We start from the raw sequence: 24,006 nt of genomic DNA on the forward strand, positions 1-24,006 counted from the left end.
TGTTTACCTCTCCAACTTCTTAAAATATTCACTATAGTATAGGTTGTGGATTGACTTTAACATGATCTCGCAGTATGTATGGTACAGTCAGATCAAGTTGTTAGGTATCAAACTGTGTCTTTATTAAGTGAACTTTTATCTCGTAAAGATTTTTCAGGAAAGAAGATTTAATATGTTAAATGATACTTAAGTGCAAAAGTATGTATTCCTGGGTCCATTTCTTTTAATGTTATTAGTTTATATCCAGTATCAGTAAGTTGACTGGCATTGAATGGATTATGAGTGTATGGAGGCAAGAAATGAAGTCATTCCCAAAGGATGTATTGACTTCCTCCTATGTGTCTGGCATTGAGTTAGACAATAGAGTTGATTATCAAACAACAGTTCAAAAGAAAATAAAATGATGGGGGGGAAATGAGATTTTCAGACTCTTCCATCTATTTTGAATAAAACTTGTATTACAGTGTTTATAATTTTCATTAAAATGATAGTATTTATTCTGTAGACCTGCAGAGCATAAGTTATGCTCTTATATTATTTATTTTTGTTTTAGGCATCTTCAAATGACTGACTCAAAGTCTGTTTTGATTCTTGGATTAGGTAAAAATCAATAAAATAGCTTAATAGCATTTTACTAAAATACTTATTCCTTCTGTTATCTAAAAATAGGAAAATTATATGTAATTGGTCTTGAATAAAAATTTCAATGCTTAGAAATTTCCCCTTTTTCTTACAGTTTAAGGTATTATTGATTACTGAAAATGCAAATAACCAAATCTGATGGCTGCCAAGTGATATGCTTGATTTTACCACACAGATGGGAAGAAATAGCAAGAACAATTGTTTCCTTATAGAACTTAGCTGTATTGCCCAAGATTTTAGAGATACCACTTTCGTGTCCCATTTGACTACTCCAGTTTGAACTTCAGCTTAAATAGACAACCTTTAGGTAACCCAAAAGATAAGTACATATAACAACAAAGCCAACAACATGCCTGAAAACAGAGAGGTGGTAGAGGGAAGCAGCAGTAAGTATCCTTGGTTAATTACATGTGTGAACTATTCAGGTTTAATATTATGGTGCTTGAAAGGTAAGTATCCTCTCAGATAATTTTGTTTTATTCACTGAAGAGATTTTCAAAGCCCTAAGAGTTTAAAGTTTGAAGATGCATTTTAAAATATCCGAACAAAAGAAGTCTATCTCCTGAAAGAGGATGTCGTGAAAACTTTTCTGTGGCAAATTTTCTGCCAAGTGAATTAGGTGATAAAAATCTTCTGGTTTAACCCAGAATGAAATTACTTCGGAATTTAAATTAAAAAGATTATTTAGTAGATTACTCATCAGTTATCTTTCCTTTCCTAATTATATTTTGGTATAAATAAGTAAAAAGAACATTGAATGGAAAAAGATTAGCTGACCATAAGGGAATGTCCTCCAGAGAATTGTTCTTTTTTTTTTTTTTTTTCAGAGAATTGTTCTTAGCAAAATACATTAATTGAATATGGCCATTAGGGCTAGACTTACTAATTTATCCGTTTCCATTCATTTAAACTTCCAGCTACCTTATCTTGCTTATATTCATATTATAACCAAACTGAATTAGTAGGGCCAGAATAGTTACCTTTTTCTGTTTTCTTTCTGACTTTATCTAATATTTAGTCCCCTGTCTCTGCTACCATCAAGGGATTTACTCGTTTTTCTGTGCTCCTTACTTATCATTAAACAAATACTTGTTTAGGACCTACTGTATCAGGCACTGCTCTAGATACAGTAAACCGAGTGCAGGAAAATACAATTGAAGCCCCTGCCTTCGAAGATGTTTATATTCCAGTTGTGAGGGAGCTATAATAAACATATAACCAATAAATAAATAATTTTAGATAGCAAGTACTGTAAGCGTAATAAAGTAGGAAAAGGGAGCAAGAAAGACTGGGGTAGAGGTAGGTTTCTCTCTATGGAGTGATTGGGGAGAATCAGAGAAGATGTTTGAACTGAGGCTCAGTGATAAAGAATGTGCCTGCAGTGTAGGAGCCCCATGTTCAATATCTGGGTCTGGAAGATCCTCTGGAGGAGGGCATGGCAACCCACTCCAGTATTCTTGCCTGGAGAATCCCATGACAGAGGAGCCTGGCTACAGTCCACATGGTCTCAAAGAGTCAGACATGACAGAAGGTACTTAGCATCCACACATGCTGAATAACAAAAAGAAGCCAGTCATGGGAAGGTCTGGGGTCAGAGCCTTCCAGGCAGAGGGAACAACCAGAACAAAAGTCCTAAAGCAGAAATCAGTGCTGGTGAGTTGAAGAATTAGAGAGAAGGCAGTGTGACCTCAGCAGAATAAGTCAGAGGGGAGGGGTGTATCAAATAGTTGAAGACATGGGCAGAAGCCAGAGTTTTTTATGATCACGGTAGGGAGCCTACTCTGTAGGATTTTTAGCAGAGCTGGAATGGGAAATATGATCTGATTTACCTGTTTATCAGAACTTGATGGCACATGTGGTATGAGTGGCCTGTGAGGGTCTAGAGCAGCGGTCCACAACCTCTTTGGCACTGGTTTCATGGAAGACCATTTTCCGAGAGACCAGGTTGAGGGAGTTGGTTTCGGGATGATTCAAGTGCATTATATTGATTGTGCACTTTATTTCTATTATTATTACATCAGCTCTACCTCAGATCATTGGGCCATAGATCTCGGAGGTTGGGGACCCCTGGTCTAGAGAATCCCACATTCATTAACCATGGGTGTGTTTTCCAGACCTTTAACAAGTCTTTACCTTCTAACAAGTTAAGAGAATATTGAAAGACAATCTTTCTGTTTGTTTTATCAAATAAAACATAACAGAGTAACATTTCCCTATTACTGTTTTTTTATAACCTTTGTACTTTCAACATGTTTGTCTTAGTCCTTCACACAGTTGTATATGAAGATCTATTTCCAAATATTTTGACTTATCTTTAGTCTCACGGGAGTGAGAATGGGGAAAGGCCTGCTCAAGAATAAAGATATGTAATTTGGAGGTTGAAGACTGTGTGTGTGTTTGTGTATAGTTAGTGTGTGTGTGTATATATATATATGTTTAAAGTATATATAGCTCTATCCAGTACAAAAACAGGTTACAGTAAAAGTGGTTAAGAGAGGAATGGGTTCTGTGGTCATGCTACTTGTGTCTGTATCACAGCTCTGAGAAAATCACTTAACTACTCCCTGCTTCTGTTTCTCCATCTGCAGAGTGGGGTTAATGATCCCTCCTACCTCATGGATAGTCAAACCTGTCCCTTGATGGTTACCAGTTGCTTAATACATGCATAAATACATGTATTTGTTGTTGTTGCTAACTCGTGTCAGACTCTCTATGACCTCAGGGACTGCAGCACACCAGGCTTCTCTGTCCTTTGCTATTTCCCAGAGTTTGCTCAAACTCGTGTCCATTGAGTCAGTGATACTATCTAACCATCTCATCCTCTGCTGCCCCTTCTCCTTTTGTCTTTGATCTAAATGCTCAGAATGTGTGAGCAGTTATTGTTGACAAAACTGTTTAAATTTGGAGAGAAGTTTTTAAAAACTCTATTGAACATTAGATACCAATTTGGAACTTTAAAATCTGTCATGTTTTAAAAATTATACTTTTTAATGAGTAATAGTAACAATGATAACAATTCTCATTTTAGTGCCTGTTGTGTGACATACCATATAAACACATATTCTTCACATGTATCTCGATTTTACACATGAATAAATGAAGCCTTAGAAAGGTAAAATGTCTCGCTCGAAATAATACAACTAAGAAGAGATCAAAGCCAGAATTAACACCTAAGCCTTTAAATTCCAAATGAGGTTCATTTTACCAATGAAAAAAATTGAGGTTTATAGAATTTACCCAAGGCATCTGGTATATCAGTTAAGACTTTTTGTTTAAAAAAAAAAAAAAAGTAATAAGACATAGCCATGGTTTAAGCAATAAAGGGAAACTAGAAGACCTGGAGGTTGGTCATGCCTCAAGGTTCATTTGGCTTAGTTGGATATTGCTTTGCTTTGGGGGGAGGCACAGAAGAGAGTGCAGAAACACACCATCGGCCCTAGTTAATTCTGTGGTAACAGAATTGCCACTGTTCTCTAGCTTCTTATTCAGTGATCTTTCCAAGATGTTTTTGTTCATAATATCATAAAGTCCCTCAGGGTGCTTCTTAACATGTAGAAATTGGGAGTGCCAGTAGTTTATTCATCAACACTTAATGAATTTACACTCTGAGTTTAGTAGAAGTTAAATTTTGAGTATTCATACTGTTAGTAGAGCTGTAAATTGGCACACTGTTTTTGTAGGACAGTTTGAAATAGGTGTCAGAATTGTAATGCTCATCATCTTTGACCCAACAGTTTTATTGCTAAGAGTTTATTTTATAAATTTGAACAAATTTAAAAATTATGTGTGTGTATATGTAATATTGTTTATGTAGTAAAAAAAAAAAAAAGACAGTCTATTTATCAGTAATAGTCATCTATTGATGTTTTTAAACAATATGCAAGCATATACATATCACTGCTAAGTCACTTCAGTCATGTCCGGCTCTGTGTGACCCCATAGACGGAAGCCCACCAGGCTCCCCAGTCCCTGGAATTCTCTAGGCAAGAACACTGGAGTGGGTTGCCATTTCCTTCTCCAATGCATGAAAGGGAAAAGTGAAAGTGAAGTTGCTCAGTCGAGTCCAACCCTCAGCGACCCCATGGACTGCAGATTTTCCAGGCAAAAGTACTGGAGTGGGGTGCCATTGCCTTCTCCGATACATATCACACACGCATTCATTTGGTCGTGAAGTAGAGAAATGATAGCTTGAACTCAGAAGCAGGAGGAGGAAGACATGAACTTTGTTGTATGCCCTTCTGTAATGTTTGTGTTTCTATGTGTAAAACCCATTCTCAAGAGGCAGTCTAACAAAATGGACCCTGACTGCCCTTTCCTAATTGTGTCAGCTTGTGCAAAGTTGCTTCAAGTCTCTATACTTCAGTTTCCTTGTTTCTAAAATAAGGATTAAAATAGTTGCTAGTCCAGGTTCGATGCACGATACTGGATGCTTTGGGCTAGTGCACTGGGACGACCCGGAGGGATGGTATGGGGAGGGAGGAGGGAGGAGGGTTCAGGATGGGGAACACATGTATACCTGTGGCAGATTCATTTTGATATTTGGCAAAACTAATACAATTATGTAAAGTTTAAAAATAAAATAAAAAAAAAAAGAAAAGAAATCAAAAAATAGTATTTACCTCATAGGACTGTTAAGAGAATTGGATGGGTTGATTTGTATAATGCTCGTAAGACAGTGTCTGGCATAGAATAAGCAGTCCAGTAAATGTTAATAATGATCATTATTAAATTTTAAAATAGATTTGGGTGAAATAAATAATAAAATAGATTGCTATCAGCTGTCAAATATGAATTCTGAGCCTTTGAAACATGACCTTCAAGTAATTTATTTAATTGCCTTAAGTAAGTCCCTCTCCTGTTGTAGGGAGTTAACCTTAAAATACTGATGTCAAAAAACAAAGAAAATACTGATGTCAAATGGATTAGTATCTAGCCTCTGGGAAAAGGTTTTTTGGCCTGATTTTTAAAGTATTTCCTACCAATAGGTTGTAATGACCATGTGGCAGTCCAATTTAGATGGTAAATAATTCACAATATCCAGTACAATCATGCTGCAGCCTGGTTATTTTAGATGCTAGCTAAGGCCAAAATATTGTTTTCATTATTCATAAAATGAAATTATTAACTTGTTTCTGAGACATCCTGGGAAAATTGCTTAAAGCTATTTTGACATTAAAAAGAGCCTACATAGTTTGATACATTGTAGTGTACTTATGATATGTTCTTTGCAAAGGAATAATTGTCTTGCAATTTTTAGAACCACTGAAATTCAAGATGTACATTAGTAAATTTTATTAGAAAAAAAATAACAGGTTTGCTATAAAGATTAACATTTCTTAAACATAAAACCTAGCTAGTGTATAATAAGCATTGATAAGTGTTACTTTTCTTTTAATTTTATGCCTTGGATAAAGTGGAAACATAGTTTGAGAAAATTATTGAAAAGCCACTTTGGAAATATAAAAAGCCTGGAGATCATGTTAGTCTCTGTAGTCTGATTTATCTCAGTGTACTCATGCTCCTATAACAGAAGAGTAAATAACTAGGTTATAACTAGGGAGTTATAACCAAGGAGCAAGTTGGGCAGGGTGGCAGTGGATGAAAAATTCCTGAGGAGAAATCAAGGGTAGGGGAACTCTTGCTGAGATCTGGGTACTTAGACACCAAGTGTGGGATATTCTTGCTGAACTGACTTCGTAGGATTCTTGCTACAGCTGGGCTAAGCTGAGGCCTTGTCAAATAATTGGGTTTGACATCAAACAATAGGGATTGGCTACAAGGGTGTGTTGTACAACACAGGGAATATACCAGTATTCTGTAATAACTGTAAATGGAGTGTCACTTTTATTACTTTGAGTTGATTTTTTTTTAATTTTATTTTATTTTTAAACTTTACATAATTGTATTAGTTTTGCCAAATATCAAAATGAATCCGCCACAGGTATACATGTGTTCCCCATCCTGAACCCTCCTCCCTCCTCCCTCCCCATACCATCCCTCTGGGTCATCCCAGTGCACTAGCCCCAAGCATCCAGTATTGTGCATCGAACCTGGACTGGCAACTCGTTTCTTACCTGATATTTACACGTTTCAATGTCATTCTCCCAAATCTTCCCACCCTCTCCCTCTCCCACAGAGTCCATAAGACTGTTCTGTACATCAGTGTCTCTCTTGCTGTCTCGTACACCGGGTTATTGTTACCATCTTTCTAAATTCCATATATATGCGTTAGTATACTGTATTTATGTTTTTCCTTCTGGCTTACTTCACTCTGTATAATAGGTTCCAGTTTCATCCACCTCATTAGAACTGATTCAAATGTATTCTTTTTAATGGCTGAGTAATACTCCATTGTGTATATGTACCACAGCTTTCTTATCCATTCATCTGCTGATGGACATCTAGGTTGCTTCCATGTCCTGGCTATTATAAACAGTGCTGCGATGAACATTGGTCACTTTTAAAAATCGTCAGTAGGTAGATGGGTGGCTATCTACTGATGGCTCAGTGGTAAAGAATCCACATGCCAAGCCAGATTCAAGGGATTGATCCCTGGATTGGGAAGATCCACTGGAGAAGGAAATGGCAACTCACTCCAGTGTTCTTGCCTGGGAAATCCCATGGACAAAGGAGCCTGGCGGGCTACAGTCCATGGTGCTGCAAAGAGTCAGACATTACGTAGCAACTGAGCATCAGGTAGGTAGGTAGGGGGACTCAGCAGCCTGATTACATTTTAGTTAAGGAGAGAGTCTCTTGTCAGCATATATATTTTGAACAACTAAATGACAACATACATTATCTGACAGAGTTCTTTATTTAGTGTTTGCACATAGAGGATTTGCAACATAATTAAATTTGCTCTTTAGATTTTTATAGAAACATAAGGTAGAAGTTTGTATTAGTATATAGCAAATACTTTTCTACTAATTTTTGCATATTTGAATGGAAGTTATTCATACAGAATAAAAACATTATGCTATCACAGTATTTATTTATAGTGGAATTATGTAAGGTAGTTGTAGTATTGCTGTGTAAATTCCACTGAAATACAGTTGTTCTGTCTTCCTCTCTGTTCAGCCACTACTAGGTGAAGTTTGCAAAAATGACAGGATGTCCCTTTATGGAGAAAGGGCCAAATCCTCTGATGAGGATCGGCAATGTAAAGGAACCTCTGGACTCAGTTACTCAAAACATTTGAGGGTCAGTTGACTTAGCCAAGTATATGCGAAATTGTAGGAAACCATGATAGTATTTTTCAATAGATCTCTTGTCAGTATTTACCTGTGGGAAGTCGTCCTTTATAAACTTGTGCTCGGTTTCCCATTTCCTTGTATCTCTCTAAATGGTCATTGCCTCCTACAATGTATTCTTTTTTGTTTGAAAATCAGTATTTTCTAAAAGAAAATAGTGTCTTCCTAGGAAAATTACAGCATATACTACAGATAAGGATAATTCCCAGCTAGATGTTTTTATAATTTTCCTGTGAAACAGTTATTATTAACTATCATCTGTGTTCAAAAAAAAAGATTCCTGAGATGTGTTCTTTTCTTTGATGTACCATTTAACTGGTAAGCAGATGAGCTAATTCGCTACTTTCTTTTTCTGTCTTAGCATTATTAATTGTTTGGTTCTGACTTTGATCATAGAAAACTGAGTCACCTTGGCTAGTCTAAACAGAAAGACTTTTAGTAAAGGTTTATGATGGCTTTCAGAATCTCTCAAGAAGGCCTGACTGCAGTCAGACACTTCACCACCCTACAGTCCTAGAGGAACAACATGACAATCTCTATCACAGTTGCCCTGGAGGAACCAGATGCCTCTTCACCGCAGAGTTTATCATGTACTAATGGGTTTTCTTTTTCCCAGTGTGCATATATGTGTATGTGTATGTTTGAGTGCTTTTATTAGAAAACAAGAAATACTGAAAGTGGATTTACTATTCATTTAACTCAAGGAGACAGAAGAAGCATAAGTAAACATAAAAGAAGTAATCAGAAAAAAAATTAAAAGCAACAATGAATACAAGTAAAATACAGAATAAAATCTTTGATCAGTGAGGCTGCACACAAGTTCATTGAAAAGATTAAGAGAGTAGAAAATTCTTTTGACCAGTATAATTTTCCATCATAGTGGAAAAGAGGAGAGAGATGAGTTAAATAACTCATAGGGCACATAGAGCAAGAAGTGAAATAGCCACTGATAATAATGTTCTTTGTTATAATAAATATATAGTATACAGGTTTATAGTAGGACCACGTAAAAACTAGATAAATGGAAGAAAACAGACTGTAAAACTGACTCAAGTAAACAAAAATATGACTAGCCCAGTAACCAGAGAAATCAAAGAACCCTAAGAATCAGCAGGTCCAGATGATTTTGCAGTTTTACTAAACTTTTAGGTAATAGTAATAATAGATAATGTTTATTGAACTGTTTCTGTGTTCCAGACAGCTTTACATAGTGAACAGATTTAATCTTCATGGCAATCTAAGTGGATAGTCAGTGGCTTCTACGTCAAAACTTTCAGTAGTGGCAAGCTTTCTGCTTTGTCCTTAGCCTGTTCTTTTGTTGAATAGTTTTAACCATCAATTTTCTATTTAAAAGTGAAAGTGTAGTCAGTCATGTCCAGTTCTTTGCAACCCCGTGGACTGTAGCCTGTCAGGCTCCTCTTCCGTGAAATTCTCTAGGCAAGAATACTGGAGTAGATTGCCATTCCCTTCTCCAGGAGATCTTCCTGACCTAAGAATCAAACCCAGGTCTCCTGCATTGCAGGCGGATTCTTTACCGTCTGAGCTACCTGGAAAGCCCCAATTTACATATGTGCAAATATCCTCTGTTGTTTCCACCTAGTACTTCTGTTCACTCATGACATAAATGAACGTCCTCTTTCACAGGGCAGTCCTTTTATCCTGGAAAGCCATTTTCACATCTGCTTTCTCTAGCTTAAGAGACTTGTTTAAGACCTATCCAGTATTCAGGTGGTACTACATCTGTGTTACTTTCTTTATCTTCTAGTCTGATAATTATATCAAAATGGACATGAGATAATTTCAGAATTACTTTCCTCTGTGACCCTTTATTGACTCTCAGTGAGCATTTTTCCTTTTATTAAGATTTTGTAGAAGCTATTATGATATTCATATGTTGTTACTTTCTAGTCCTGTAGTCCTCCTAATTTCCTGCGTGGATTTACAAAGATTTCTATTAGTAGTTTCACGTTCTGTCTTCATGTTCTTTTAGAACTCAAATGTAAATTGTGTGGTCCTGGATTTCAGGTATGTTTTTAAACTCATAACTTGGACTTCAGTTACTTCTTGACAATGTTTATTTTACCTTTTTTAGTTTAAATATGATTAATGGAGAAGATTAAAGCAGAATAAGGAGTGGGTAATTGTTCTGTCTCTTGCTTAGAGGCCAGGTGTTAAGCATGACAAACTCTGCAGTCAGTTAATACTTGTTATACAGGGTTCAAGCCCTGGCTTTGCCACTTATCAGCTGTATGACCTTGCTCAAGCCACTTAAATCCTCTGAGCATGTTTTCTAATCTGTATTATAATGGTATCATTATTCTTATTATTTCTGCCTCACAGGGTATTGTATGGATTAAATAAGATAATATGTATGGTCAAGTACAGCTGATTGATTCGTAAATGGAAGCTTAGAACAGTATCATTACATTTATTATCCTTCCCATACACTGGATCTGGCCTTCTCATGTTTATGTTATTTATTATTATTATTTATTATTCTCATGTTTTATTCTAAGAATATCCAGACCTTCTTTTTTTTTTTTTTTTTTGCTATCTTAAAAACAGCTCTTCTCGTTAGGGGCTCTGTTCTTCCTTAACAGTGTAATTAGAGGGTTTTCCACTCTTCATCTTTGATTATATCCTTCTCTCTTTGTGTGTTTCTATTCTGGACACAAATCCATATTTATCAGAGAATTCATGGTATGCCCATGTTTCTTTATATTATTTCGTACATTTGTGGTTGTGTAAATTCCTTTTTAATTTTTAATCTATACTCTCAAGCTGGCTTCTCTGTTAGAATTACTGACTATTGGCCCACAACTTCCTTTCTTTTTTTTTTTTCACTTTCACTTTCTTTTTTTTTAATTTTAGTTTTAAACTTTACAATATTGTATTGGTTTTGCCAAACATCGTGTTTTTTATTTGGAAATCTACTTGCCTAAAATCTGAAGTATGGAGTTGACTTTTTCCAGCATTCCTATTAGAGTGGTGACCCAATACAGAGATGTTTGTGTAGATACATTTCTCTGTGTGCCAAGCAGTTACTGTGTCAAGCCTGTAAGTATGATTTGACAGTTACTGCCATGAAACCCTGTTACCGTCAGTACTGTGCCCTGGATGTAATTCTCAATATTTGAAAGAGCCTAAAAGAAAATGTACATTTACTTGTCATAAAGTTATAGAGGCTAGCTTTTTTTTCTTGGATGAAACTATATCACCTTTTCTGTGATCAGCTTATGTTTACTTGAAACTCCAGTTAATAGTTTGTTATATCTGTTTGAATTAATAAATGAAAATTTTGGTAGATAAAATCTCTTAAAATTTAAGTCTGTGTGGAGGAAAATAACAAAAGGAATTCTGACAGGTGAAAAAGTTGACAATTACTTGGTTAATAATCTCTGATACTCTTTTGAGCTAACATGTGGTGTTTCTCAGAACTGAATATCACTTTTAAAGATGGTAGTGAAGTTTATAGAAAAAAAAAATTCTTCATTGTCAAAGCTTCCTTTGTGATTTCCCCCAGAAAACTTACCACAGTTTTCTGGCACAGTTCCTAGGAAGTCTATTTTTAAGCCTAATTGTCCCTGTTTTTCCCTACTTACCTACCCACCTCCTCTGCAATATGAGCAGTTCAAAAAGTGTCAGATGTTGAATGTAAGTACTAAATAATATTGGTCGTTAGTAATACTCTTCAGTCACAAAGTATTATGAAAGGCAAAAAAGTAAATATCCATGATTCAAAAGAAATCCTCTCAGTGACTCTCCAGACAGGAAGTAAATTATAGCATGGGATTATATAAAGCTTGTGTGCTCAGTTGCGTTTGACTCTTTGCAGCCCTGTGGACGACTCTTCTGTCCATGGAATTTTCCAGGCAAGAACACTGGAGTGGGTTGCCATTTCCCATTCCAGGGGCTCTTTCTGACCAAGGGATTGAACTTGCATTTCTTGCATCTCTTGCATTGGCAGGCAGATACCGTACCACTGCGCTGTCTGAGAAGCCCCATTTAAAGCTTAGCAGAGAATATATATTCACTTTATAATAACAGAACTTATTATAATGCTAAACCAGTTTTTTCTCATTATAGAAAATTACATGCTCTAAATGATGTATTCCACTTTTGAGAATAATAAATACATTGTTGCTGTTAAGTGGCTCAGTCCTGTCCCACTCTCTGTGACCCCATGGACTGAGGCATGCCAGGCTTCCCTGTCCTTCACCATCTCCCAGAGCTTGCTCAAACTTATGTCCATTGAATTGGTGATGCCATCCAACTATCTCATCCTCTTTGTCTCCTTCTCTTCCTGCTGTCTGTCTTTCTGAGAATCAGGGTCTTTTCCATTGAGTCAGCTCTCCACATCAGGTAGTCAAAGTATTGAAGCTTCAGCTTCAGTCCTTCCAATGAATACTCAGGGTTGATTTCCTTTAGAATTGACTGGTTTGATGTCCTGGAAGCCCAGTGGACTCTCAAGAGTCCTTTCCAACACCACCATTAAAAAGCATCAATTCTTTGGCACTCAGCCTTCTTTATGGTCCAACTCATGGCAGGACAGAATTCTCCCTCTTTGATGAACATTTTAAACACCGGAGGGCAAAGTGTTTCAAAGGACATTTTCTTTATCATAAATACATTATCCCATTATCATTCATTCTTTCATGTCATTGGCTGCATATTAAAAAATAAGAAATACACCCGTTTGAGAATCATCTTTGTGTCTGAGTGATCTGTTTTGTTTAGACAACAACATGAGTGATATTCTGATATATACGAGTTAGTTAATCTATGTTTTCCCTCCTTTTCTAGTTAAAGTCTGTACTTCTGGCTTCTGAAAGTGACTATATGTACATCTATTATCATTTAGTGATTTTCATAAATTCAAGATTTACTTAGTGAATTAAAATGAGAGAAAGGAGATTGATAAGTACACACTTTTAGGCTTTTAGTTCTACTTATCCATAAAAACTTTCTGAAAAAGCCACCTGCCAGCTAATGATCTTTTTCAAATATTGGGATTGTAATTTAGAGATCACACTGAGGAAATTTTATTCAAGGGTTAGGTAATAAAGTCAACATATCAAGTAAAAACTGTTTATAATAAAAGTTATCCCCAGAAATCCCTTAAGTACCATTCATAGCATTCATTAAGCAGAAATACTGCTTCTCACTATGGCCAACCTTGCCAGTTTTTAAAACTCCTTTACTGACCACCAGATGAATAGTTGGCTCATGGGTAGAGGCCACATTATGTGATTTTTAAAGAATATGTTTCCTTTGTCTTCCTTTGTCATCAGTCTTAGATGTTCAAGTCCTAATCTGGAGCAGTAGCCATTCCTGGGAAAGAAAAAAACCAAAATTAGAATTGAGCCAAGGCTTGAGTTTCTATAATAAGTAGTATGAATACTTTCTTACTTCTGTGACAATAGAGAGTTCATATATTCACCTCTTCATAAATATTACCCTACCTTTAAGCACTGTAGGGTTTAGCACTGATGTTTGCTGCTGCTGCTGCTAAGTCGCTTCAGTCGTGTCCGACTCTGTGCGACCCCATAGACAGCAGCCCACCAGGCTCCACCATCCCTGGGATTCTCCAGGCAAGAACACTGGAGTGGGTTGCCATTTCCTTTTCCAATGCATGGAAGTGAAAAGTGAAAGTAGAGTCGCTCAGTCGTGTCTGACTCTTCTCGACCCCAATGACTGCAGCCTACCAGGCTCCTCCGTCCATGGGATTTTCCAGGCAAGAGTACTGGAGTGGATTGCCATTGCCTTCTCCGAGCACTGATGTTTACTCCTTAGCAAAAGCTTATAAAGGGAGATGACTGGGAAAAGAATAAAAAGGATATAAAACTCTGTGTAAGGTTTAGAATGATTTACCTAAATTAATCATAAGAGAGTTAAAAATTAGTACTCAGGGGAATAGCTTAGTCCCTTAAATCTCTTCTACTCTTAAGTTAAACCTAATTAAAAAAATAAAAGCAAAACCTATGTACTTTGTCTTTTAAAATATCTTAACCATGTCCTTATCCCTATCAGCTCCTACAAAGCATAAGCAACATTAAAATGAAAATCAGTGAAAAAATGATTTGTTACCCAAGTTTGCATTTTTTCCAAAAGTATTCTGGAATCTAACATGTGGATCAGCTCAGCATGATTTGGGGGAGAAGGGAACTTTCCCTCTTTTTTTCTGAATTACTGAGTTACTGGTATTTTAAAAGATACAAAGAGAATTTCCCTTAAAAATAACCACTGAGGCCAAAAAAAAAAAAAAATTGATTAAACACACACACACACACTAGGTAGATTAGTCTGTCAGGGTAACAGAGAACAGAGGTATGCTATCCATGAAATTTTCAAATCTTACCTGTTAGTTGCTCAGTCTTATCTGACTTCTTGTGACCCCCATGAACTGTAGCCTGCCCGGCTCCTCTGTCTATAGGATTCTTGAGTCAAGAATACTGGAGTGGGTTGCTATTTTCTTCTCCAGGGGATCGTTCCAACCCAGGAATAGAACCTGGATCCCTGAATTGCAGGCAGATTTTTTTTTTTTTTTTAAACTTTATATAATTGTATTAGTTTTGCCAAATATCAAGGTGAATCCACCACAGGTACACATGTGTTCCCCATCCTGAACCCTCCTCCTTCCTCCCTCCCCATACCATCCCTCTGGGTCGTCCCAGTGCACTAGCCCCAAGCATCCAGTATCGTGCATCGAACCTGGACTGGCATCTCGTTTCATACATGATATTTTACATGTTTCAATGCCATTCTCCCAAATCTTCCCACCCTCTCCCTCTCCCACAGAGTCCATAAGACTGTTCTATACATCAGTGTCTCTTTTGCTGTCTCGTACACAGGGTTATTGTTACCATCTTTCTAAATTCCATATATATGCGTTAGTATACTGTATTGGTGTTTTTCCTTCTGGCTTACTTCACTCTGTATAATAGGCTCCAGTTTCATCCACCTCATTAGAACTGATTCAAATGTATTCTTTTGGCTGAGTAATACTCCATTGTGTATATGTACCATAGCTTTCTTATCCATTCATCTGCTGATGGACATCTAGGTTGCTTCCATGTCCTGGCTATTATAAACAGTGCTGCGATGAACATTGGGGTACACGTGTTTCTTTCCCTTCTGGTTTCTTCAGTGTGTATGCCCAGCAGTGGGATTGTTGGATCATAAGGCAGTTCTATTTCCAGTTTTTTAAGGAATCTCCACACTGTTCTCCATAGTGGCTGTACTAGTTTGCATTCCCACCAACAGTGTAAGAGGGTTCCCTTTTCTCCACACCCTCTCCAGCATTTATTATTTGTAGATTCTTAACTGTTTGAGCCACCAGGGAAGCCTTCAAATCTCACATAAACGCTCATTTTTAGGTTTGCCTTACAATTTCCTAGTTAACTGAGAGAAAAAGTAATTGAAGATGATTTGAAACAAGTTTCTTGTTTTGCAAGGTCTTTAGTATTACCATTCTATAGGGATTGCTTATACTTCTTTATCTCCAAGTTATTATCTAAAGATGTTTATAAGTTACGTTGGGCCAGTAGAATTACATGATTATCTTTATACACCATTAACACTAGTCCATGGAATCTCTGTTTATCATGATTCTAAAATGAAATTTTGTTGTTTTTATTTGCCAAGTCATGTCCAACTCTTTTGTGATCCCATGGACTGTAGCCCACCAGGTTCCTGTGTCCATGGGATTTCCCAGGCAAGAATACTGCAGTGGGTTGCCATTTCCTCCTCCGTGGAATCTTCCTGACCCAGGGATTGAACCCACATCTCCTGCATTCGCAGGCAGATTCTTTACCACTGAGCCAAGTGGGAAACCCCAAATGAATTAGCTCCTGTGACAAATATGTACAATATGTTGACACCAAATATTCAAACATAAAAACTAGCCTGAAAAAGTATTTACTTTTTTTTTCAGTATTTACTCTTTTAGACTATTTGTCATGTCTGTTGAGTTCTATTGAAATCCATTTTTCCTTTTCATCTTTGCTATTTTGCTTAATTAGGTATTTTAAAATAATACGACATAGATTTTTAGAGTTTCAAGCCTTTGCATTGCATTATTTTATTTCAACAGTAGCTTTAGGAGGAAAGTAGAAAATATGTTGTTACCTACCCGTATTTCACTGATAAAGAATTTGAGGGTTGGAGTTAAGTGACTTACCCAAGGTTATATCTAGAAAGCAACTGAACCATTATCAAAACACAGTCAGAAGACTTTCCAAGTGCATGTCCTTTCTACTACATTGCAGTCCTTTTATTCACATTTTACTGAGCTTATCATCATTTATGGAGAGTAATGCACCATAAATTGATGACTAACAAATTATAATTATCCCCAAATTATTATTACAGTGGTAAGGCTGCCCACATGAGAGAACAATATAATAAAACAATTATCTAATTGTTTTGCTTTACTTTGTTTCTGAATACTTCATTAAATATGTGGTGATGGGAAAGAAACCCATATTGATATGATACAGAACAATTCCATATAGAGTTGCCCTATCTAAAACAGGTGTATAGTACTAGTGAACCATGCTTCAGAAGACTAGTGAAAGATTGTTTTCTCTGAACAAGTCAGTTCAGAACCTTGTCTCCAGTACTGCAGAGCACCGTTACCACTGCTGAATCCAAGCATTGACACTTTCCCTAGCTCCCTCTTCTCCATGGTTCTTTTTTGAAGCTCTTCTGCCATCCCCTGAAAGAAAAGGGACTCCTCTGGATTCCAGAGAGGTGAGGAGAAGCTGTGACAGGAGAAAAGTTCTCCAGGCTCAGGGCAAGGTCATCAGAAGCATGAAGTGGGATACTAACCCATTCTCACCAATGACTGACATAGGAATTTCCTTGATCACGTGTGAAGGTTGTGAGCATTTTCAGGGCAGTTAGTATCTTTTGCACCTTTCTCTATCCATAAGGAATACAGGGGGTAGTATGCCTCTCTTTGAAATTGAAAGCATGGCTACTGTATTAGTCCACTGATGATTCTGCAGTTTTGGTGTATCTGGATGCTCCATCTGAATGGAAGGCATTTAATCAGGTTTTTAACATCTCTATTTAGAAATAAATTTTCTGCTATCTCACATTTTAGTTCCTTATTTATTACTGTCTAATTTTACCATTTAACCCAATGAAATGTAAAGGTATTACAGGCCCATATTCACTTGCTAAAGTATTACTGATTTATTTAGAAACCTCAATATGCAGTTTTTTGTTTGTGTCTATTTAGTTACTGTATTTTGCAATACATATTCACATAGTTCTGATTTAGGAATTCAGAAGAATAAGATCCAAGGAGGAATCAGTAAGAAAGTAGTTTATTGCTTTAAGGCATGAGGAGCTTACAGCTCTTTAATATAAATTGTTCCCAGAATCCATGTCACAGCTCCTTATATGGCGCTGCTTTTTTCCCTTCGGTTGCTATGACAACAGCAGCACTGCACCATTCATCAGCTCTGGACCTGGGCTGCATTGCTAGCCTTCCGTGTTACTCCTGAATGTTAAGACCATCCGTGAATCATTCACTATGTTAACGCTGCGCCATTAGAAACCTAAGAACCAGTTCTTCCAGCAATTTGCTCTAACCGGAGGATAAAGTAAACTGCGCCACAGAGAAAAATTATGTAAAAATATTTTTTTCCTAAGAGAATCTTACAATCTATATTTGCTGCAGTATTCTGAAAGGATAAGCTTATATCAGGCAGTCTAATGAAAAGAACTCATCTATGTAATCTTTCTTGAAATCATTAGCTGTTCAAAACAAATACCACCTTGAATCTCTGGATACAGGAAGAAGCAGGTGATGTTGTTAGGGGTTCTAAGGTCCTCTGGGAGCATCACTTGTGCTTTGGGACCATAACCAGCATCTGCTAGAAGAAGTATCACCTGTAACGCACAGTAAGTTCTGGGCAGTGTGAATTGCTGGCTGGAGGAGATTAAAGTGTGGATCGTTACTGATGTGTCAGATCTGATGACAGCATGACCAGTGAATAAAAAGAAGCCTTTCAGGTTTTCAGGAGAAAAACTGTATAGTATTGACTCATACGGAAGAAAAACTAAAGCCTGTGAGTATGATGAGGAGAGTATTTGTGTGTTACAGGGAATTTGTGTGTTACAGGGGTTTCTGAGCTGTGAGGCCTACTTTGAGCTTTGTAGAAAAAGAAACGCAACCTAAGAGAATTTTACACTTAGTTTTCAGGGAAGCCATTAAGAAATGTCATTAGGCACATTATTTAACTTTCAATTGTGTGTTCTTTTACTTGTGTGTGTATATATATAAATCTTTTTAAAATAGTTTTATATTTTTAAAAATAATACTTCACTGTAAGGAGAGCTGTTTAAGTCAGTGTTTTAATGAAATATGAAGGTCAGGTTATCTTTTTTTGTTGTTGTTAGGTTGTGATTCCAGAATAGATTTCTACTTCCTATTGCAGTATCTTATAAATAAGTATTTTAAAAAATAACAGTATGGAAAACTAGAATTTTGTAAGCGTATTTCTTTAGTACATCAGATCTTTCTTATTTCATTAACTGGAGTGCTTACAGATGGATGTTCTTGCATAGTTTAAGGATTTTTTTTTAACTTGACCTTATTTGTTAGTTATGTTGATTTATATTGTCTGTTTTCCCAGGTGAGAGGGGTGAATTAGAGAGTTACCATTCATACTTGTATTTTTAGACCACTTGGTAATTATCAATTTTAAGAAAAATTGGATTTATAGATTAAATTTTCTCAAAATACTCTGCTTATCTCTGGCTTTTCTTTTTTTAGTTCTTTAGCTAACCGTGACAACTTAGAAATGTACTAAAAGTAGGAACTTGATTTTTCAAAATTAGAATATTTAGACTGATCTTCAGCCACCTAACAAAAGAAAAAAGCATTTCATCTGGGCTTATTTTTTCAGTTATTTATCTTCTTAAATTGTTCTTAAATACATGTTGTTCAGAGTAGATAAATTCCAAAGACATAACTGGTTTCCTTTATTTTAGATTAAATTACTGTAAATCTGTACGTATGACTTTGCCTAATGTTTAAGAACCTTTAAGTAGGGAGAATTAATATATTAAAGGATAGTGAAAGTACCAGTCACTTATACTTACTGTCATTAGTAGTAATATTTTACTTCTATTTGAAAACTTGTAATTAATAGGTTAAATTGATTGACATTTTAACCATTTCTATGTAAGCAAATATGAATTTTAAAATTTATATTTAGTAAATTGTACATTGTAAGTTAACACTCCTTTTTGACTAATCTATCCTCATAATTGTATATATACAAAGGGTTTTATATTCCATTGTCTCTGAAACCATAATTCTCATTAATAATAACAGACTGATTTGGATATTTTTAATAAAGATAGCATTTTAATAACAGATTTACTCATTTTAAAGTAATCTCCCTTGGCAGATGCTATGATTTTTTTTTTTTTTTAATGTTTGGGTCCTTGCCTAATGGATATATTCCTGAAAGATTATATGTAAGTGTATTTGTTTGTAAACTGTCTAATTTAAAATCTGCTAGTGAAGCTCCTTATTTTGAGAAATTCTGCAGTTGGTTTGATGAATCTGTATATCGTATCCTAGGTTTGCTTAAAGTAAGAGCCATCCAGTTTGTTTCAGTATCTAGGGTTTCAACTTGCAGATTTAACTGGCCGCATTCTGTGAAAAATATTAAACCTTATGCTTTGGACTTAAAGTTTAACCCCTCAATTTCAAGATAGTTTGAAATCTTCAGGTTTACTTTCTGAAATCTTTTAAAGTCTTTACAATACTTTTCATATAACAGATAACTGGGTAAAATTTTAATTGAAAGTAGGCATTGCTTTCATTTGGAGGGAAAAGGTCTAGTGAATAAATGATATATAAAATTTATAAGTATAAAAGGCTTAGGTTCCTTCCCTAGTTTCCATTAACTAAAACTTGTCACCCTAATACCACTTCTGAATGTTTGGAAAATTGTTAGTACCACTAATAAACTTTTACTAGAAAATAGGTTCCTTATTTCTCTCAGGATCTACATTAAGATTAAAAGTCTCATAATGGCGATAAGTTATTTTAAAAGAGTGATTCCTAGTTATTATTTCTCATGGGCATCAGTTCTAGTGTATCTCTGATAAATGTGTCTTCTTTCCACCCCAGCATTGTCTGTTAACGCATTTGGGGGACATCCCTGGCAGCCAGTGGTTAAGACTTTGCCTTCTAATCACAGGGTGCCGGATCAATCCCTGGTCAGAGAACTAAGATCCCACGTGCCTCTTGGCCAGAAAAAACCTCAGAACATAAACAGAAGCAATATTGCAACAAATTCAATAAAGACTTATTTTTTTTAAGTTTTAAAAAATTAAACATTTTAACTACTTTTGTAATCTCTGCAGCTTGGAACACGTTTACCTCTCTGAAGTTTCTCTTTTATAAAATTAATGAAATAATGCCTTTTGTAGTGTCATTGTTGGCATTAAGAAAGAGGATATATATGTGAAATACCTGGTATAGTAGTTAGCACAAAGGAAGCATTTTCTGAGTAATAATTCTCTACCCTTCCTCTTCATTGTCCAGCAGTTCTTAGGCTTTTCTTTTGGGGGTACCTCAAGACATAGGAATTTGAATGCACATCCAAGGGTTCTGGGATGTAGCCTAAAGGGGCATTTACAAAGCAAATCTGAAAGTTTCACAAGAGTCTCATTTTTTCCCTTTTAAAATAGTCTACATTCTATATTTTTAAATCATAAAAATGTTCCCAAAACATCTTTGAGTAGAACTCAACTCTTCAGGAAAATATGCCACATTTTCTCCTATAAATTTGCATACCCCAACATACTGCTGCCTGTCCTTAGGAATTCCCGTGTTTAAAACATACTACTCAGATCTCTTCATCTGGGTATCATTTTATTAAGAAGTAAAGATCATTTATTAAAAGACACATGTGTTTCTCTGGAGATATAGATTAAGAATCAAGCGGCAGAGATGAAAAATTAATCTGGTAAAAGCTGAAGGGCCATTACTCGGTTCAAAAGAGCAAGTAGTGGTCTGGAGCTGGGTCGAGCTGTTGTGGACGAGAATGGAATACGTTCACGTCAGAAATGAAGAACTGTGATGGAGGAATTAACAATTTTAACATTTTTAAAGCTGCAAGAAGTCCTGAAATGTACCTATTTAACTGCTTAATCCAGCATCTCTGAAACTTAGATCAGTCTCCCCCTTTATTCATAAACTCCTACAAAATCATGTGCAAAAAGTAAGTGTTCTAAGGAGTACATTAAATAAGTGATCAAAGGAAAGTTATGTCATTTAGAAGGAAAGAAGAATGGATAACTGGGGATTCAAGTTGCATTATTCAATGGATAATGGAACAAAGTATGAAAACAATCATCAAGCACTCCAGATGATTATGGAAATGTTACATTTTATTCAAATTCCCCAGATAAGTTGTGTTTTAATATTTCAAAGAATAGTATTTTTTTTAATGAGAGAAAAGGTATTTATCATGTGTATTAGAAAGTGAAATGACAAAGTGATTTGATAACTTGAAACAAGAGTGCACAGGACACGGATTTGTCTAGGCAGAGTTTTCATAAAGGATACTGTGGGAGAGAGAAACAGGACTGGGTTGAGGAGGCCTTTGGTTTGGTAAACTAAGTGGTAAACTAAGGTGGTAGCAGTGGAAAAGGTACAAAGAGAAGATTTTGAGGAATAAGTACATTGGTGACTGACCAGTTATAGAACCAAGGAAATATGAAAGGTCTGTCCAAGATGAGTCCAAGACTTTAAGAATGGAATTGGTGGCCTCATTAATAGGATCAGAGAGATTAGGGCTGCTGGTTTTGAGAGAATGAGACACTTGGAGTTCAGGTGATGAGATAATAGAGTGATATGGGTTATGTAGTTACAACGCTTAACAAGAGTAAGATTTTAAGATGTGAATTTGCAAATTATACCCTTAGAGAGTAGTTAAAACCCATTTCTTAAGAATGAGAATTGAACAAGTAAACAGAAAAAGATGGGAAATGAGTATTTTACAAGCGTTTACCAAGCGTTATCACTTTAACTTATTTGAACTTGTCAGTGGCAGTTTGAATTATGGCCGTGAAAACAAGACCTAATCACCTTAACCATTAAGCAATTTAGGCATTAAGAGATCAGTATTCCAACTTGGGTCTTTCTCTGACTATGGTTCTTACTCTCAGGAATGAAGAAATAAACCTTAAGGAATACTCCACTTAAGGAACCAAAAGAGAAAAACTCATGTTAAATAGGCAGATGAGGTGAATAAGCAGTCTAAAAGGACGCTTGGAGAACCACAGTGGTATAACTATTACAGGAGAACCACAGTGGTATAACTATTACAAAAGCTGAGGTTTGGGAGGGTTTTAGGGAATATTTAATCACTATTTTCAGATTCACTTAGAGGTCAAGAATACAGGTTCACATGGGGCCATGAATCTGTTTTTATGTGATCTGCTTTTTGCTTTCCTGAACTGGAGCCCAAACTCCTAGCTGCAGTGGTCTGCGTTAGGCAAATAATTGGATTCTGTTTCTTTACAGAGGAGAAAGGAGAAAAAGCTGTGTAACAGAACAGGTGGGAGTGGAGCTGAAAGAAGGAAGTATCTAATGAAAAGTTCACAGCCCAGTGCACTTTCAGAGTTCTAGTAGTTTTTTGGTGTCTGATACATAGTCACATACAGGACTCATCAAGGCTTTTGAAGTTAAAATGTTTCTGTTAATTTAACATCATTACTACAGTAAATTTCCCAGGAATTGAACCGGAGTCTCCTGCATTGCAGGCAGATTCTTTACTAACTGAGCTATCAGGGAAGCCCTTAACATACTTAAGCTATCCCTAAAGCAGGGTGACTGTTTTCCATTGACTCCTATGGTATGGTGTAGTAGTTCGGGTTCTGCCACTTAACTAGTTTTGTGATACTGAATGTGTTAATGTAACCTGTGTTTCAGTTTTCTCATCTGTGAAATAGATGTGTAACAACTCCCATAAGGTTTGTAAGGATTAAGTGAGCTTTTATAGGTAAAATGCTTACAATAGCCTCTAGTAGATAGTTAAGTACTGAATAATAATAGTTGATGCTGATGTCACTTATTGGCAGTAGCAAGACCTGATTTATCTCTTTTTGTACCTCTTTTACTCTTCCAGTTTCTCCTTTAGTGAGAAGGGAAGCTGTTTTCACTACTACTTCTTCAGTTCAGTCTCTCAGTCGTGTCTGACACTTTGCGACTCCATCAACTTCAGCATGCCAGGCCTCCCTGTCCATCACTAACTCCCGGAGTCCACCCAAACCCATGCCCATCGAGTCGGTGACGCCATCCAACCATCTCATCCTCTGTCGTCCCCTTCTCCTCCTGCCCTCAATCTTTCCCAGCATCAGGGTCTTTCCAATGAGTCAGCTCTTCTCATCAGGTGGCCAAGTATTGGAGTTTCATCTTCAACATCAGTCCCTCCAATGAACACCCAGGACTGATCTCCTTAAGGATGGCCTGGTTGGATCTCCTTGCAGTCCAAGGGACTCTCAAGAGTCTTCTCCCACACCACAGTTCAAAAGCATCAATTCTTTGGCACTCAGCCTTCTTTATAGTCCAACTCTCACATCCATACATGACTACTGGAAAAACCATAGCCTTGACTAGATGGACCTTTGTTGGCAAAGTAATGTCTCTGCTTTTGAATATGCTATCTAGGTTGGTCATAACTTTCCTTCCAAGGACAAGCGTCTTTTAATTTCATGGCTGCAGTCACCATCTGCAGTGATTTTGGAGCCCCAAAAATAAAGTCTGACACTGTGTCCACTGTTTCCCCATCTATTTGCCATGAAGTGATAGAACTGGATGCCATGATCTTAGTTTTCTGAACGTTCAGCTTTAAGCCAACTTTTTCACTCTCCTCTTTCACTTTCATCAAGAGGCCCTTTAGTTCTTCACTTTCTGCCATAGGGGTGGTGTCATTTGCATATCTGAGGTTACTGATATTTCTCCCGGCAATCTTGATTCCAGCTTGTGCTTCCTCCATCCCAGCGTTTCTCATGATGTACTCTGCATATAAGTTAAATAAGCAGGGTGACAATATACAGCCTTGACGTACTCCTTTTC

General features: G+C 36.5%; 1 protein-coding gene across 6 annotated transcripts in view; it reads left to right on the forward strand.

Moving 5' to 3' along the window:
- Positions 1-24,006, forward strand: part of TANC2 (tetratricopeptide repeat, ankyrin repeat and coiled-coil containing 2) — a 365,204-nt gene that overhangs the window by 135,776 nt on the left and 205,422 nt on the right. The window lies entirely within an intron of this gene.

This window comes from Bos javanicus, chromosome 19, assembly GCF_032452875.1.
Source record: "Bos javanicus breed banteng chromosome 19, ARS-OSU_banteng_1.0, whole genome shotgun sequence".
NCBI lineage: Eukaryota > Metazoa > Chordata > Mammalia > Artiodactyla > Bovidae > Bos > Bos javanicus.